The sequence below is a fragment of the Vicugna pacos genome, chromosome 14 (assembly GCF_048564905.1).
Source record: "Vicugna pacos chromosome 14, VicPac4, whole genome shotgun sequence".
Lineage (NCBI taxonomy): Eukaryota > Metazoa > Chordata > Mammalia > Artiodactyla > Camelidae > Vicugna > Vicugna pacos.
Window position 1 is genome coordinate 20414279 of NC_133000.1, and position 14933 is coordinate 20429211.

Sequence of the window (14933 nt, forward strand, 5' to 3'; positions counted from 1 at the left end):
CGCGCCCGGCTCACCTGGGGGCCGCAGCCTCCGCAGCTCACAGGCATGTCACCGGCCCGCAACGACCAGCTGCGCGAGCTGCCGAGCAGGCGGGCGACCCCTCCCGCAGCGGCCCCCAGCCCTCCCCCCCTCCCCGCCCCGCGGCCCGCCCCCGCCCTGCCCACCCCCGGCTTCCGCCGCTGCAGCTCCAGCCCGCAACACCTCCTAGTCCTCACGCCTCCCACTCACTCTCGCGAGAGGGTGGCGTGCCTCTCGCGAGAAGAACTCGGCGACCAAGCCCGCGCAAAAGTGGGTGGGCTTTTGAAAAAGGAAAGAAGGAACAGGAAAAACCTTCCCACGTGCTCCGGGGCAGCAAGCCGAACGGCCCCGCGCATCACGTGGCCACGTCCACAGGCCTCTCCATTGGCCAGAATCCGCTCAACCGTGGGAGCTTTAAACTCGAGGCTGACCTACGAACCTGCGGCTGACGTCCTGCGCGCTTCCTGGTCCGTTACCTTGGAAACCGTTTAACCCTTTCCTCTGGCGAAATACCCAAGTCTTTCTTGGCTTGTTCTGCAGGTTTGGTTTCAGGCCCTACCTCCTTTCCTTAGACCCCTCGGTCTTACCGCCTGGGGTCAGCTGGGCTCCTTCCTTGCTCCAGGCTAGCTGTGCTTGCGTCTGCTTCCCGGGGCCCTTCTCAAAGCGGCAGCCCCACCAGATGTGCCGGCCCAAGTAGGGCTCATCCTTTCGGGGGTGGCTCCGCCCATTCTCCCCAGCATCTCTAGGGAGGACCACTCACAGCGCCCCAGCCCAAAGGCCCTATCCTAACCTCAACAATTAGCATCAAGGGATCTCCGGGCCCTAGTGCTCACCCTTAGGTTGTTACGGGGTGTCGGAGTCGGGAAGTAAAGCATTGGTCACTGACAAACCAAAGCCCTAGAGGAAGAGCTAATATGTAATTATTTCAATTTAGAATCGGAAGGACTAGTCTAGTGAAGTTGCAGTCTCCTCGAAGACACCCGTTCCTCATTGGTGGAAATACCTAATAGATGAGAAAGACATTTTTCAAAGTGTATCCTTATTAGGAGTTTTGCCCTACTTGAGAGAGAGGGGCAGGGAAGAAAGGGTACATTCGTATGTTCATTTCTTCATTTAACAAATTTTTGTTGAACTCTTACCTATGTTAGACACTGCTCCAGGCTCTCGATTGAGCAGCCTCGAAGACAGATGAACCTAGGTTCTAGGGAGTTTATGAGGAGGAGGGGAGAAGAATATCTTGTTTGTGTTAAGGTCTATGCAGAATACAATGAATGATGTGATGGTGATTGCAGTTGGGTGTCCACTTGAGGGGGTGGTCCTTTTGAGGAGGAGACATTTAAGCAGTGGTTTGCATAACAAGCACGCATATATCAGAGGGAAGAGCATTCCAGGCAAAGGAAACAGCTAATTCAAAGGGCCCTAAATTGGGTTTGAGGGGGAAGGTATGAGAAAGTATGAGGAAATAAGTTTAGAGACGTAAACAAGGATGGGTTAGATCCTGTATGGCTTTTTAAAGCCAGTAAAGGAATTAGGGAGTTTATTCTGAGTGCAGTGGAAAGTACTGGAGAGTTTTAAATAGGGGAGAGACACCTAAGGTTTAATTTTTTTTTAAGCTCCTCCCTGCAGAGAATGGATCTTAAGGAAGCCGCAGAGGAAGCAGGGAGAGTAGGATACTTGTAATCTATGTAAAAGAGAAGCCTGAAAATTTTAATTTCCAATGACCTTGACATTCCTATTCTAAAATCCATTAGGTCAGAGTCCTGGTTCTGTTTGCTGCCTTTTGTTCAAAAACATCTAGATACTCTTCAGTTACTGCTATTTAATTACATTAGGGGAAATAAATGAGAAATTTTGTTCCTTGGGAAAACAAATGGCCCAAAAGGAAAGTCACCTTTGATTTTTTTTCCCCCTTCATTTACAACACACAGATAACCACCCTTTTCTGTCCAGAAGTCAGTTCTAGGAAAAAACAACACAAAATGATGTTCAATGCAGATATTATTTCTAAGTGCAAGATTTGAAAATACAGAGATCGAAGGCTAGAAAATGGAGATGTTTCACTAAGTGAAACAGAAATCAGGAGACTTGAGTTCCAACTGGAAGAACTCATTAACTGGTGACTCAACCATATCAAGGTACCTTATCATCCCTGAGTCTCACCTTCCTCATACATAAAACAAGGCAATTGAACTAGCCTATGCCCAAAGTGGTTAAGCCTGAATTACATTTTGCCATGCACATGCCAGCAAGACAGAAGCTGGAAAGGGAAATGAAATGAATTTTTATAAAAACCTAACAGAGTCAGCATCACAAGACAAGTGAACTTGGGAGAGCTCGTGGGCGCGTGCGTACACACACACACACACAAACACACACACACACCACAACTGAGGCACCATGACACTGATTAATGCAGATGCCAGGAATGCTTCCCTAAGAAACCTTGGCCTTCTCAGAGTGTGAAAACGGAAGCATTGCCACCTGCTCAATCTCATATTCCCTTTCTCTGTAGCTATTTTGAACCTATGTAGTATTTAGTAAATAATGGTTCACATGTTCCTAATCAAGATATAAGAAATAGAAAATAAATGTTTAAAAGATCTGGGGCATGATCTTAAAGTTAAGCTCACACCTTAGTTTTAATGAAACTAAGATGTCAAGAAACATTATAGGGCTACTTTTTGAAAGGAAAAAATGCTAAATGAGAAAAGGCATTCTTTTAAAATGTTGAAAGAGTCCAGCACTCTTTTGAGTGCTGTTTGCAGTCCTTATAATGATTAACTGAAACAGCTGCTTGAGACTGCTGATTTAAATGAACAATGGGCTCAACTCTACCATTCTAACATGTTTTAATACAGTCATAAATTCTCCCAGCTCACTCCAGCAAGACAGTCACTGGTCTCTCGTTGCCAGCTACAATTATTTCAAGTCTAACAAATATAAAGTGAGAAGAAATTAGGATTGAGACACATTTCTACAGATGTCTCGAGTTCCTGGATTCTTTTTTATTTTCTTTAACAGCCTTATTGAGAGAGAATCCACATACCATGCAGTTCACCCATTTAAAACGTACAGTTCAGTGTTTTGGGGGGTATAGTCACAGAGTTGTGCAGTTATCACCAAAATCTAATTTTAGAACAATTCTGCTCTCCCGGAAAGATACCCGATACCCATTAGCAGTCAGTCTAGACCTCATCCACATCCCTAAGTAACCACTCATCTGTTTTATGTGTCTGTAAATTTAACCTATTTTGGACATTTCATATTAATACAATTATTCGCTATGTGGTCATTTGTGTCTCCATTCACTTCATGTTTCCAAGGGTATTCCATGATGTAGCACGTACTGGTTCTTTATTTCTCTTATTACTGAATAATGATTGTGTGGATTTAGCACTTTTTCTTTATCAGCTTATCAGTTAATAGACTTTTGGGTGGTTTCTACGTTTTGGCTATTTGAATAATACTGCTTTGAACATTTGCATCCAAGTTATGTGTTGATGTAGCTTATTCCTTTTTAGTACTTTACAAAATATATCCAGGTACAAAGTCCATTTTTTTTCCTGGCACAGTTATTTTGCACTCTATCGCCAGAGGGTAGGCATTTCCATGTGGGTAATTCACATCTGACCCTGTCACTCCCTGTTTAAAACCCTTCAACAGCTTACTAAGGTTCTACTCCTGGTCTACCTAACTTTCTCTTCTGCTCCATCATTCTCCTCCTCAGTCCTTTGCATTTCTCAAAATAGGGCCAGCCCCTCCCTGCTTCAGAACCTTCCCACAAGCTGCTCCTTCAGTATTGAATGTTCTTTCTCTCTCCACCCAACTTAGCCTCTGAATGCCCACCAGTCCTTCAGCGTTCTGTTCTACCCTCATTTCTTCAGGAACTCTTGTCCTAACTCTCCAGACTGAGTAGGCTCCTCCTTATCTAGGACTCCCTCCTTTTTCTTCAAAGCATTTATCAACTTAATTTTTATTTGAGTGTCTATGTGGTTAATGTCTGTCTCTCTCCCCTGCTAGTCCCTAGTTCCCTGAGCAGGAACCTTATATACATGCCTGGCACGTAGCAGATGTTAGTAGTTATTCAATAACTAGTCATAGAAAGAAGGAGAGAAGGAGGGAGGAAAGAAAGAGGTGTTCTATTTTTCCCTCTCTTGCTAGAATTGAAATAAATTTTAGACCCAAAATAGAGCCACTCAGGCCCAGGGTGCCACCTCAGCAAACCAAAACTTAGGTAACTTTCATGTCGCTGTAAATTCTCCACTAGACCAGAAACACAGGGTATCCAATCAGCCAGTTTCCAAATGCCAAGCCATCTCTGAGCTCTCTGTTTATTTCCTTGTGCCTTCTCATCCCAAGCAAAGTTGACTATGCGGCCCCAGCCAATCAGATTATTTCTATTTTGCTTTTTCCGTGTTCTTTATTCTTGATCCTATAAAAGCTTCCTGCCTTCCACTGCATTTTGCAGTTCTGCAAATGGAGACTGTCCGCTTTAAGAGTTGATTTGTATCAGCTTAATTGTTTTCTTTAATCGATTTTGTAATACCAGACATCTTCAGGAAAGTCTTGATAAGTGTTGTGAGCCCAATCTGTGCTGTGGTAAGTGGGATTAATAGAGAGACCTGTCCCATGCTTGAGATGGCATAGCAGGGGACACACAGTTCCCCTGTCCATACAGAAGGGGATGTGGAGAGGGGAAGGCCAGTGGGGCACTAGGGAGCCCAGGCAGCAGTGTGACAAGTCAGAGAACACAGGCTGTGTCTAAGTGCACCTAACATCGTGCCTTGGAAAGCCTCCCATGTCCCCAGGGCACATTTTAGTGGGCTGATTCTAGTAATCAAGTTGGTGGCTGGTGGCATCTCCTCCAAAGTAATTTTGTCATCTAATGGGAATACTACTTTCATTTTTTGCGTAGCCTAATGGAGCCAAGACATTCAGGTTGTGTGCACTTGAAAGGATTATGGCCCAGCCCGGATTTATGATTGATTTGTTCTTGATCATTCGGGGCACTTAGTATGGTAGTTCTGACTAACATTAGCTGGTTCACTCTGGTTCTGTCTTTCCACAGAACTAGGCGTGCTCCACGAAGCTAGCTGCTCAGTGTAATGATCCTCCTAATGACCTTTTGACTACAAAGGCAGGCATCATCTTTCCCCAGGAGCTCCTCTGACAGCCAGGAGCACATTCCATGTCGCTTCCTGTTTGAAAACTTGAGTCTCCCTTTGGCCCACTTGCTGAATTCCTGTTTCCTGCCTGAGTGATGGCCCCAACTGGCAATTCACTTGTAAGAGAGAGATGTCAAGTCCTTCTCCTCCACACTGCTCAGCGGGGGGATTTTCTTTTTCTTTGTTGTGATAAGAAATCAATACTCACTCATTATGTAGAACATTGGAAGATACAGGAAAAGATAATCAAGCAGACCACCTTTTTCCAGTGGCTGTTTCACATACATTAGTTTAACAATTCTTAATAAACCAATGTAAACCATTTGGAAAGTGGAAAATATGAAAACTATAATTTCATCAGCCATTTGAAAACATCAAAATGCTTTTGAAATTCAAATGCAGTATCATGATTTTGTGTTACTAGCATGTATATTACACTACAGTCTGTTAAATCATTCATCACTTATACACTTGCCTGGCTCTTTTGTAATAAGTTTCTTGAAGGAGAGAAATTCATCTTAACCATTCTTATAACGATACATAGCAGTGTTTTCATACATATAGTCGGTGTTCATTAAATGCTCAATGACTGCTGAAATGACTCTAAGTGTTAGTAAACAGTACAGATGATAATTCAAAAGTGCCACTTCAGGTTAAAGACATCTTGAATTAGCAAAATAAATGTGAGTGCTATCATACTCAAATATAATAATTTTTGATTTAAAACATCATGATCATAACATGACTTAACTTACTGACTTAACTTCCAATATGTAAAATACAGACATACTATCTTTGAAAATACATATAGTGTGTTATTGTTTGGCATTCGAAAGCAAGTAATCATGTCTAAATCTAATTACTTCGTAAGAGAGTTTTTAAAATATTGCTCTGCTGATTTTAAATAGTTGATGTAGAGTTAATTATAAAATAGAAGCACAAAGTTGTATTTAAAAAAGTTACATTACAGACGTTTTTAATTCAAAGAAGCACAAATGTAATCAAGCATTTCAAAAGCATTTAGTATAAGGTAATGGAAAAATAATTTACAAAGCAATCTATATGTACAACTTTTCAAGGATGTGTTTTTGCAAAAGATGAAATAGACTTCCTCTTTATGTGAGCCAACAACATACATGTTTACTACGTAAAAAAGGGTATTAGATGCCTTACCCTGGGTTTGGTGTCTAAAGGGCAAGGTAAGTCCTATGAATATTGTCATCACCTTATGACAAGGTAAAACAGATCCTGGAACAAGTTGTTCTCGGGGCTGTCATTCCTTGTTGCTTGGCTGCTTTGCTTTTCAAATGGAACATTAATTAACCATGCAGATAAGAGCATTCTTATTCAATGGTTCACTCACATGAAATTCAACAGATATATCCTTGTATGATTAGATCTTTAAAAGTAGGTAATAAATACTCATGTTTGCATGAAACATGAATATTGCTTTGCTACTTCTGGCCCAAGAAGCATTAAACATTGTAGTAAAACTTGAGGCTGAAAAATAGCAGAACTTTTAAGATACCTTGAATGCTTCCTACACTTGGAAAATTCCTGTTCCATTTAGAATTTCAAGCCATGAAACTGTGCTGGAGATGTCTAGTCTAGCCCCATACTAGTTTTAATCCCAATTTGTTTTGGATTCCTTGAGGTTGTCCTTGAACAGATTTGTTCCTCTTCATACAATGGAAACCGTGAAATCAGCCAGTCTTCTGGAGGACAGACTATGCGTCCTCATAGCCAGTTCTCATGAACTCCAAAGTAGCCCACCATTTGTTGATTTACTGACCTACGTCACTTCATGGTTAGCACGATCTTCTTCCTCTGATGGATGTGGCTACCAAAATATAAATAATGCAACCTTAGGCTACGTGAATGCTATTATGGTGCTCGGAACAAATGAGGTGGTGGCCCAACTCTGCTCTAGAGCTAGTCAGCCCACATCTGCATTAACCAAGTGACATATGACCAGAGGTGAGGGAATTAGAAAATATGTCAGTTTAACCTGTTGGTATTTCACTCAGAGAAGGGAAGACCCACGGGGATATAATAAACCGAAGTTGAAAGTCTGTTATACAAGAAATGTCTTAGACGTCTCTTCTTCCAGAAGGAAGGGAGTACATTTGGGGGAATCAAATATAGAGGGGAAAATAGCTAGCAGTATATTTAAATGGAAAGAGTTATCTTTATAAATAGTGCATGTCCAACTTCTTGGGATCTGTACAATTTATTTTTCTTTTTTTTTTTCTATTTTGGACTTCAGAGTACTCACATTGAGCTTCACTTCATCATGCTCATGCAATATATTTTCAAGATACCATTCAGAGAGCCCAAATTTGTAAGGGCCAAATCTCTTACTTTGTCATCTTCCATTCTTATCTCTAAATTGACTTTAAAATTCTTCCTTTTTAATTGTGCCCTTATCTCGCATTTGACTATATAAGGTTGCTATCCTTATCAGTTGCTGTAACGAGATTCTTACAAAAACCTTGTTATCTTGAAACATCATGCCCGAAGGCAGGGCATAATGGGTGTAACAAGATTCCTGAGGAGCTCCTGTTCAACAGTTTAATGGTGTGTAATTCCTGCTCTCTTTTTCGGATGGTTAGTAGCTGTTCTGAAATTTCCGTGTAAACTCCTGATGAAAATAAGATGTGCAGCCAAATAAAACCTGATAGGGTACCACACTAACTTTCCTGTATGGCTTGAGGAAATGCCATTCTTTTATGGGAAAGAGAAGTCAACATTTTACAAGGGACTTTTGTAGTGTCAACCCCCGGGCCGTGTGAACTTTAATATCAGTCTGAATTTTTTACAACTATTCTTTTTTTTTTAATTGACATATAGCCAGTTTACAATGTCATTTTCTGGTGTACAACATAATGTTTCAGTCACACATATACATACATATATTCCTTTTCATATCTTTTTCATTATAGGTTACTACAAGATATTGAATATAATTCCCTGTGCTATACAGAAGAAACTTGTTTATCTATTTTATATATACAAGTTAATATTTGCAAATTTCGAACTCCCAATTCATCCCTTCCCACCTCCTTTCCCCCGGTAACCGTAAGATTGTGTACTGTGTCTGAGTCTGTTTCTAAATTTTTTACAACCATTTTAAGTTATCATGACCATTTCTTGCTCACTTGACTTTCTGTGTAATTCTAAGGATTTAACTAAGTTCCAGGAGGAACTAAAGTCCTCAACTGAAGTCTCCTGAAATGTACTTTATCTATTCAATTCTTGATCATTGTTACCTCTCCACACCGGCATCCACTGAAGCGCTGGCATTTCTACCTGACCTGTACCGAAAAAGTCAATACAGCTTTCTGCTACAGCATACCCTCATTAAAACGTGACTGGACAGTGCCATTTTGCAAACAGACAGCTCTTTCTGCAGAAATAACTTTTGCTTCTTAGATGCCATACGGACTCTATATACCAGTGCTTTCTGCTAGGACACGGCAAATGCTTCCTCTCCTTGTTTTTGACGATCTGATTCACTGCCTGCACTAAGGACAGGGTTTCATGACGCCACGATGTTCCATCCTCAGATCCAGCCTGTATTCGACCTCCTGTCCCTCATCCCGAAATGGTAACAATACATGAAGAGAGCAAGCATATCCCCTGCCTGCCCTCAGAGGGAAGTCTCTCACAAATTACTTACATGTCATAGAAGACTGTCATGAATCCTGTCCTCTGTTCATTTGTTCACTTTGGCCAAGTTGAGGTTCTACTTTCTTTGACTCATGACTTCTGGAAACTGCATCAAAAAGTGGGAGGAATGGAATGGAATGTTGTACAAGATACCCGCAAAAAAAACACCCGCGGCGAGAAGCCAGAGGTTTCCTGTGTCCCCTGCCAAGCATTCCGCTTCCCTGGGCTGCCCTCATCGTGGATTTCCTCACTAAGCTCCCTGCCTCTCGGCGATGTAGCACCAGCTTCGTGCCTGTTCCAGTGACCAGTTTCTCACTTCCATCTCCGCCAGGAGCCACTGGGATGTTCGTACTGATTATCTTTTACCTCTACAAAAGCATTAGCAAGATCGCTCTGGTCAGAGGACCACCCCCTGTATTTATATTCTGGGTCACTTTACATTCTGTTTGTGCTTCATACAATCATATGCAATCCTGGTATAATCACAGTTTGTTTAAGGTTTTGTTTGTTGGTCTTGGTTTGTTTGTTTGTTGTTTGGTGAGGGTAGGTAATTAAGTTTATTTGTTTGTTTGTCTAACTGGAGGTACTGGGGATTGAACCAGGACCTCATGCATGCTAAGCATGTGCTCTGCCACTGAGCTAGACCCTCCCCCCTTAATCACAGTTTTTGTCTGTTGTTAATGCTTCCTTTCTTTCTCAAAAAAAAATCACAGTTTGTAAAATAAATTCTAAATGACTTCCTATTTGTATCCTGCCTTAGACAGAAGCCTGCTTTACCTGCCAGGTCAAAATAGACCTGTCCCAGGATAGCACCCCAGACTGCTGGCTGGACAGAAATAACCAGCCACCCCCCAAAAGCTGTATCTTCAGCTCCACTCTTCCCATTACCAAAATAACTACATGGTCATCTCACCTACCCACCACTTAATTTGTTTATCTCAGTGTCACCCACCCTATCTCAGAATATCAAATGTTCATGCACTATATTTTCTAACTAAGGGACTTCCTGGTCTTATTTTTCTTTGTCAGTGTTTGTAGTTGTAAAATATGTCAAGGAATTCTAAGCCACAAAGGGTAACTGACAGGCTTTCTCAAGGAAGCCAAAGTGACCTTCAAATGAGACGTCAGCAGTGGTACCCAGGAGCAACCCTACTGGCATATTACTAGTCTCAGTAACATCTTGGTAATTTCTTTCCCTACAACCTTTCACAAAGCTGCAGGGCACCCTTCTCATCTTCTCAGTATTAAGCCTATCATATCAGTGACCTCCAACTCCAGCTCCTCGATACTCTCAAATCCTACAGCTCTCACATCCTACAGCTCTCACATCCATCAGCCTCCCCTTTATCCTGCCAAATTCAACTCCTACCCTTCACACTAATAAAGGATATTTAGGAATATGTGGTTCGTGTCTTACCAGATTCTGGATGCACTGGAAAAGATCTTCAGTGCTTCAATAAATGGAATATAAGCAGAAGACCAAAGCTGAGAGCCCACCGTCTCATCTCTGCTTGCTGTTTGGAGACCGTGGCCACTACCTAATGGAGAGGGTGCAGAATCCCACGATGCTGAGATGTCTGCTGCCACCTGGCCCCTAGAAATCCTGTCCCCAAGGATCTGACTCCTCCTGAGGGTTCTTGAAAATACATTTGGCATGAAGCTTCCATGGAATAAATTTGCCTCCACCCTGACTCTGCCTCGCTCCTGCTTCACCCATTATCTTTGCCTCTATGCAACCTGTTGGACAGCTGTGCCACTTGAAGGCACGGAGGGACGGGTGTGTGTGGTTTATCATTGAATTTTCCTGTGTCCCAGAATTAGGCAATAGGCACTCACCTCTGCTGCTCCACTATAACTTTTAGCTCTCTCTTTTCATATGCTGGCCTTGAGACATGGTCTGAGGAATGGGGATAAAAAGCAGTGGAGATCTGGGGTCAGAGTTACCAGCCTTGAAGATAGTGGGATTTCAGGTTGGGTGTGGTCCAGTTGCTAATGAGTCTAAATCAGGCCTGAGCTGTAGTAGCCTCTAAAAAAGCAATAAACAGAGGGGTCTTAGAAGAAGCAACAAGCCAACCTAGGTAGAGCTAGAGAGAAATCTTCAGAGAGCAGATAGGCCACACTGTTCAAACGCAGTGCCGGTCAGGAGACCTGAGGCAACCTGTTGCTGACAAGTGCTGTATTTCACAAGGCAGATACCTTGGAAGCATGCCATCCTGGGTGTATGCTTAAAGGACTCCCGATGCCCCTGTCATCTCTAAGACAGAGGGTGGTTTTTCCAAGTGTGTTATCTCTAGGTCTGAGGAGTGAGGGAAAGTTAAGAGAGACAGCTGTATCCTAATAAATGCATTTCTATTTTGAAGACCTGGATCTCCAGAGTGTTTAATTTGATCAGTCTGACACAGGTTAGGAAGGAAGTCTGAAAGCTTAACAAGTGCTGAGAGCTGTAAATTTTCATCGCTCTTAGCTGGGCTATTTATTACACTCATCCACTAGATTGGAACAGGTTTCAGACAACAGAGCTGGGTGGAAATCCAGTTTGGAGCTCAGAGTTCCACATCCCCAAAATAGTTCATGAATGCAGCAGGTGTCAAAGGATCTAACACCAAGCATAAGAGATGATCAAAAAGGAAACAAATCCAGGCTCAGGGAACCTAGGCTCAAGAGATACTCAGAAATCCAGGCTGACAGCTGGCAGGCACTAAGAATGTGTATCAACAAAGAAAAGAATCTCTATCCATATGCGTGCAGAAGTGAGACACCAGGTGGGGAAGAGAAATGGCCAAAACAAAAGAGGCTACCATTGTGGATCAACTCTTTAGTTACCAAGGACCTCAGAATCAGTGAAAAGAGAGGAGTCAGTTGAATGAATCATGCAACCAAGTTTTAGGGGGCAGGGGTCTAGCTCAGTTGGTAGAGCACCTGCTAAGCACGTGCAGGGTACTTAGTTCGATTCCCAGTAACTCCATTTGAAAAATAAACAAAAAAAGCAACAAAAAAACAGATACGTTTCCTAAATAATATTGCAGACTAGATTATTTAAACCAGCATAGTCTAAAAGAAATCTAATGCAAACCATGCATATAGTGTAAAATTTTCTAGTAGCCACATTAAAAATGTAAGGAGAAACATGGAAAACTAATTTTAGTTAATATATTAACCAAATAATATATTTTCTTTAACCCAATAGATCCAAAATATATTTATATTAACATAATATATTTTCTTTAAACCAGTAGATCCAAAATATTATTATTTCAACATTTAGCCAATATAAGAATTATTATTGAGACATTCTATATTCTGTTTTTCATCCTAAATAACAAAATGTGATGTGTATACCCAACTTCAGATTAACCTAATTTCAAGTGTTTAATAGCCATATTGGACAGTGCAGATTTGGACCAACCTTCCCTTTGTAAATTACAAAAAAGGCTGGATAAAAATCTAAATGAAAACAAAAATCTAGAAAGTTAAGTTTATCACTGGATCAGATTTTACCTGAGACCGTTGCCAAAATGGCTAATTTGATGGTTCCCAGGATCTCAGGAGAAAGACACGCAACCCAGGAACCATACTAGATGGTCAGTCTAACAAGAAATCCATCTTTCCCCTTTTAAGCTAGAACGCTAAAAGGCAGCTCCCTCTGTCTCACTCAGGGTGAGTCAGGAATTAATCCAGCCATGGGCCACGACTAGACCACTTCTGGGGTGGAAAGCTGCCATTAACATGTATATTAAAATCTTGTGATTCAAAGAAAAAATCATAAATTATATAATTGAAATTGGATAATAATGAGGCTGAATATTAAAAGTTGTGGGATGTACAATCTCTCCCCCAGCAGGCTCAGCCTTGCCTGGTCAGTCCTGAGCAGGGTGCGGGTCTCTGCCCACTGCAGGGCTTATCACGCGGAGTTAATGTGAAACTGCAGGTCTAGTGTTTGGAGGACTTACTCTCAAGTCTGAGCACCCCCAGGATTTTTCCAGTGAACTCCAGCTCTCTCCTGCTTCCACCATGCTGGGCTGGTGGTCTGATTGGGGTTCTTTATCCTAACTGGGGTCAGAGACTTGTCCTGAGTCTCAGCCCACAAATCTCTCTCAAGTGATTGAACTTGTCCTTGGATTCCTAGACAAGCAGATAATCATCTTGAACTCATACATGGCCCCTACAAAAAAAAAAAAGAAGAAAAAAGAAAAGAAAAAGAAGAAAAAATCCTTGTGGAATGCAGCTAAAATAGTACTTCGAGGAAAATTGATGATTTTAAATGCTTTTATTAATAAATAAGGGAATATACTAAGACTCCAACCCAGGAAGTAGAAAAATAAAAAAGAACAAGTTCAAAGAAAATAAGAGGAAACAGAGCCCCAACTAAACAGGTAACTCCACTTTATGTTCCAAGAACAGACAACAGTATTCTTACACAAATTTTTTCACAGAATAAAAAAGAAGAAATGCGACTTCAACTCATTTTATGAGTTACTGTAACCTCGACTCCCATACTAGACAAGGGTAGTGAATGTCACTTAAGAACATCAATGTAAGAGTTTTAAACTAAATGTTGCAAGTAAGATAGTCTCTTCATTCGTTCAATAGACATTTTTTGAAGACCAGCGAGGAGTCAAGCTTTGTGCAATGAGATGGTACAAGGTGAATAATATACACTCTTTGTTTTTAAGAAGCAGCTAATTTAATGGGAAGAGAGATGCATGAATAATTAGAATGCAATATAATTGCTCTACTCAAGGTAGATAATGGGAACAAAGTGTAATGGGAACAGAGATCAGAATGTCTAAGTTTGCCTTGGTGAATTTTATTTTATTTTATTGTATATATATTTTATTGAAGTACAGTTTACAATGTTGTGTCAATTTCTGGTACACAGCACAATACATGTAATATAGGAATGTATATACAGTCATTTTCACATTCTTTTTCTCCATAGATTACTGCAAGATACTGAATACAGTTCTCAGTTCTATACAGTATAAACTTGTGTATCTATTTTATGCATATTAGTTAGTATCTGCAAATCTAGAACTCCCAATTTATCCCTTCCTATCCCCTTCCCCCCCTGGTAACCATAAGTTTGTTTTCTATATCTGCATGCCTTGGTGAATTTTAGAAGGTCCCGCTGGGAGATCCCTTGAGCTATGGCTCTGGATAAGCAGGGGCTTGACAGGTAGAGAGGAGGTGGTGTTGGTGGAGGTAGGGAGGAAAGCAGGGATGTGATTTAGAGTAATGTGTGTGTGTGTGTGTGTGTTTGATATGTGTTGTATATGGAGCCAGAGGAAAATGAAACAGACAAGGATGAGAAGAAACAGCAATTCAGAGGAGGGCTTGGAAGTTTTCCTCTTATTTAGACTCAATAAATAGGGGAAAGAAATGACTTTAGTTAATACCTAAAATACTCTGCAATTAAAGTTATTAGAGACTACAGAATAAATGAGTAGATATAAAAATGAGTATACATTAATATTTAAGTTCACAGAGTTTACAATGAATTAATTCACTAATCATAGTTTCAAATTTTCAATTTTGCTTATGTATATTTTTACACATCTTATTGTTTCAATATATTAAAGTCCATCTATTAAGATATTTCTATCTTAATGAAAATAGAGACTGAATTTTACTTTTAAGTTTAAGAATTACTTCAGGCCAAAAAAAGTACAACATAATTGCTAAGATGCTATTCTCACTTTCAAATCAGCTGAAATGCTTCAATAACTTGATTTCCAGTTGAAACTGTAGAGTTCATCAAATTATAATTAAGCTAATTACAGTGTTACATATTAGTGTTTCTTGATGGTTGAAAATTGCCATTATGGAGAAATGAGCTTTTAGATAGTCACGCCTTTGGGCTGAACATTTATAGTAGCCTTAAGATGTTTAATATTCTTATTGTCAGTTTAGTGGGCATTGGCTTCTGTCCTTTAATTGGTTATCACTTTTGCTGGATTTCTGCAGGGATATATACTGAACAAATTATAAGAGGTAAGTTTTATGCTCTGTTGCAGATTTCTCGTTATTAATTTCCAACTTAACTTCTCTAGTGTGTGTGACCTGGGTTCTTTAAAGTTGTTG

At 40.7% G+C, this 14933-nt stretch overlaps 1 protein-coding gene, 1 long non-coding RNA gene and 1 other non-coding gene across 6 annotated transcripts in view; 1 reads left to right on the plus strand and 2 right to left on the minus strand.

Annotated features, from left to right (window-relative positions):
- AKAP11 (A-kinase anchoring protein 11) overlaps window positions 1-127 on the minus strand; it is a 46548-nt gene extending 46421 nt beyond the window's left edge. For both annotated transcript variants that reach the window (XM_072976317.1, XM_072976316.1), the window contains exon 1: window positions 15-127. The gene's annotated coding sequence lies outside the window, so the exon portion shown is untranslated. The remainder of the gene's footprint in view (window positions 1-14) is intronic.
- A 336-nt stretch (window positions 128-463) lies between these two features.
- Window positions 464-10543, plus strand: LOC140685501 (uncharacterized). 3 transcript variants are annotated; one of them, XR_012058748.1, is made up of 4 exons: window positions 464-558; window positions 1947-2153; window positions 8365-9196; window positions 10273-10543. It is a non-coding gene; the product is annotated as an uncharacterized lncRNA (long non-coding RNA). The 3 variants fall into 3 exon arrangements; XR_012058746.1 differs by lacking the exon at window positions 10273-10543 and having other exon boundaries at window positions 8365-9601; XR_012058747.1 differs by lacking the exon at window positions 10273-10543 and having other exon boundaries at window positions 1969-2153; window positions 8365-9601.
- On the minus strand, window positions 7441-7505 carry LOC116283408 (small nucleolar RNA SNORD64). Its single transcript, XR_004193007.1, has one exon. It is a non-coding gene; the product is annotated as a small nucleolar RNA SNORD64 (small nucleolar RNA).
- Window positions 10544-14933: the final 4390 nt, after the last annotated feature.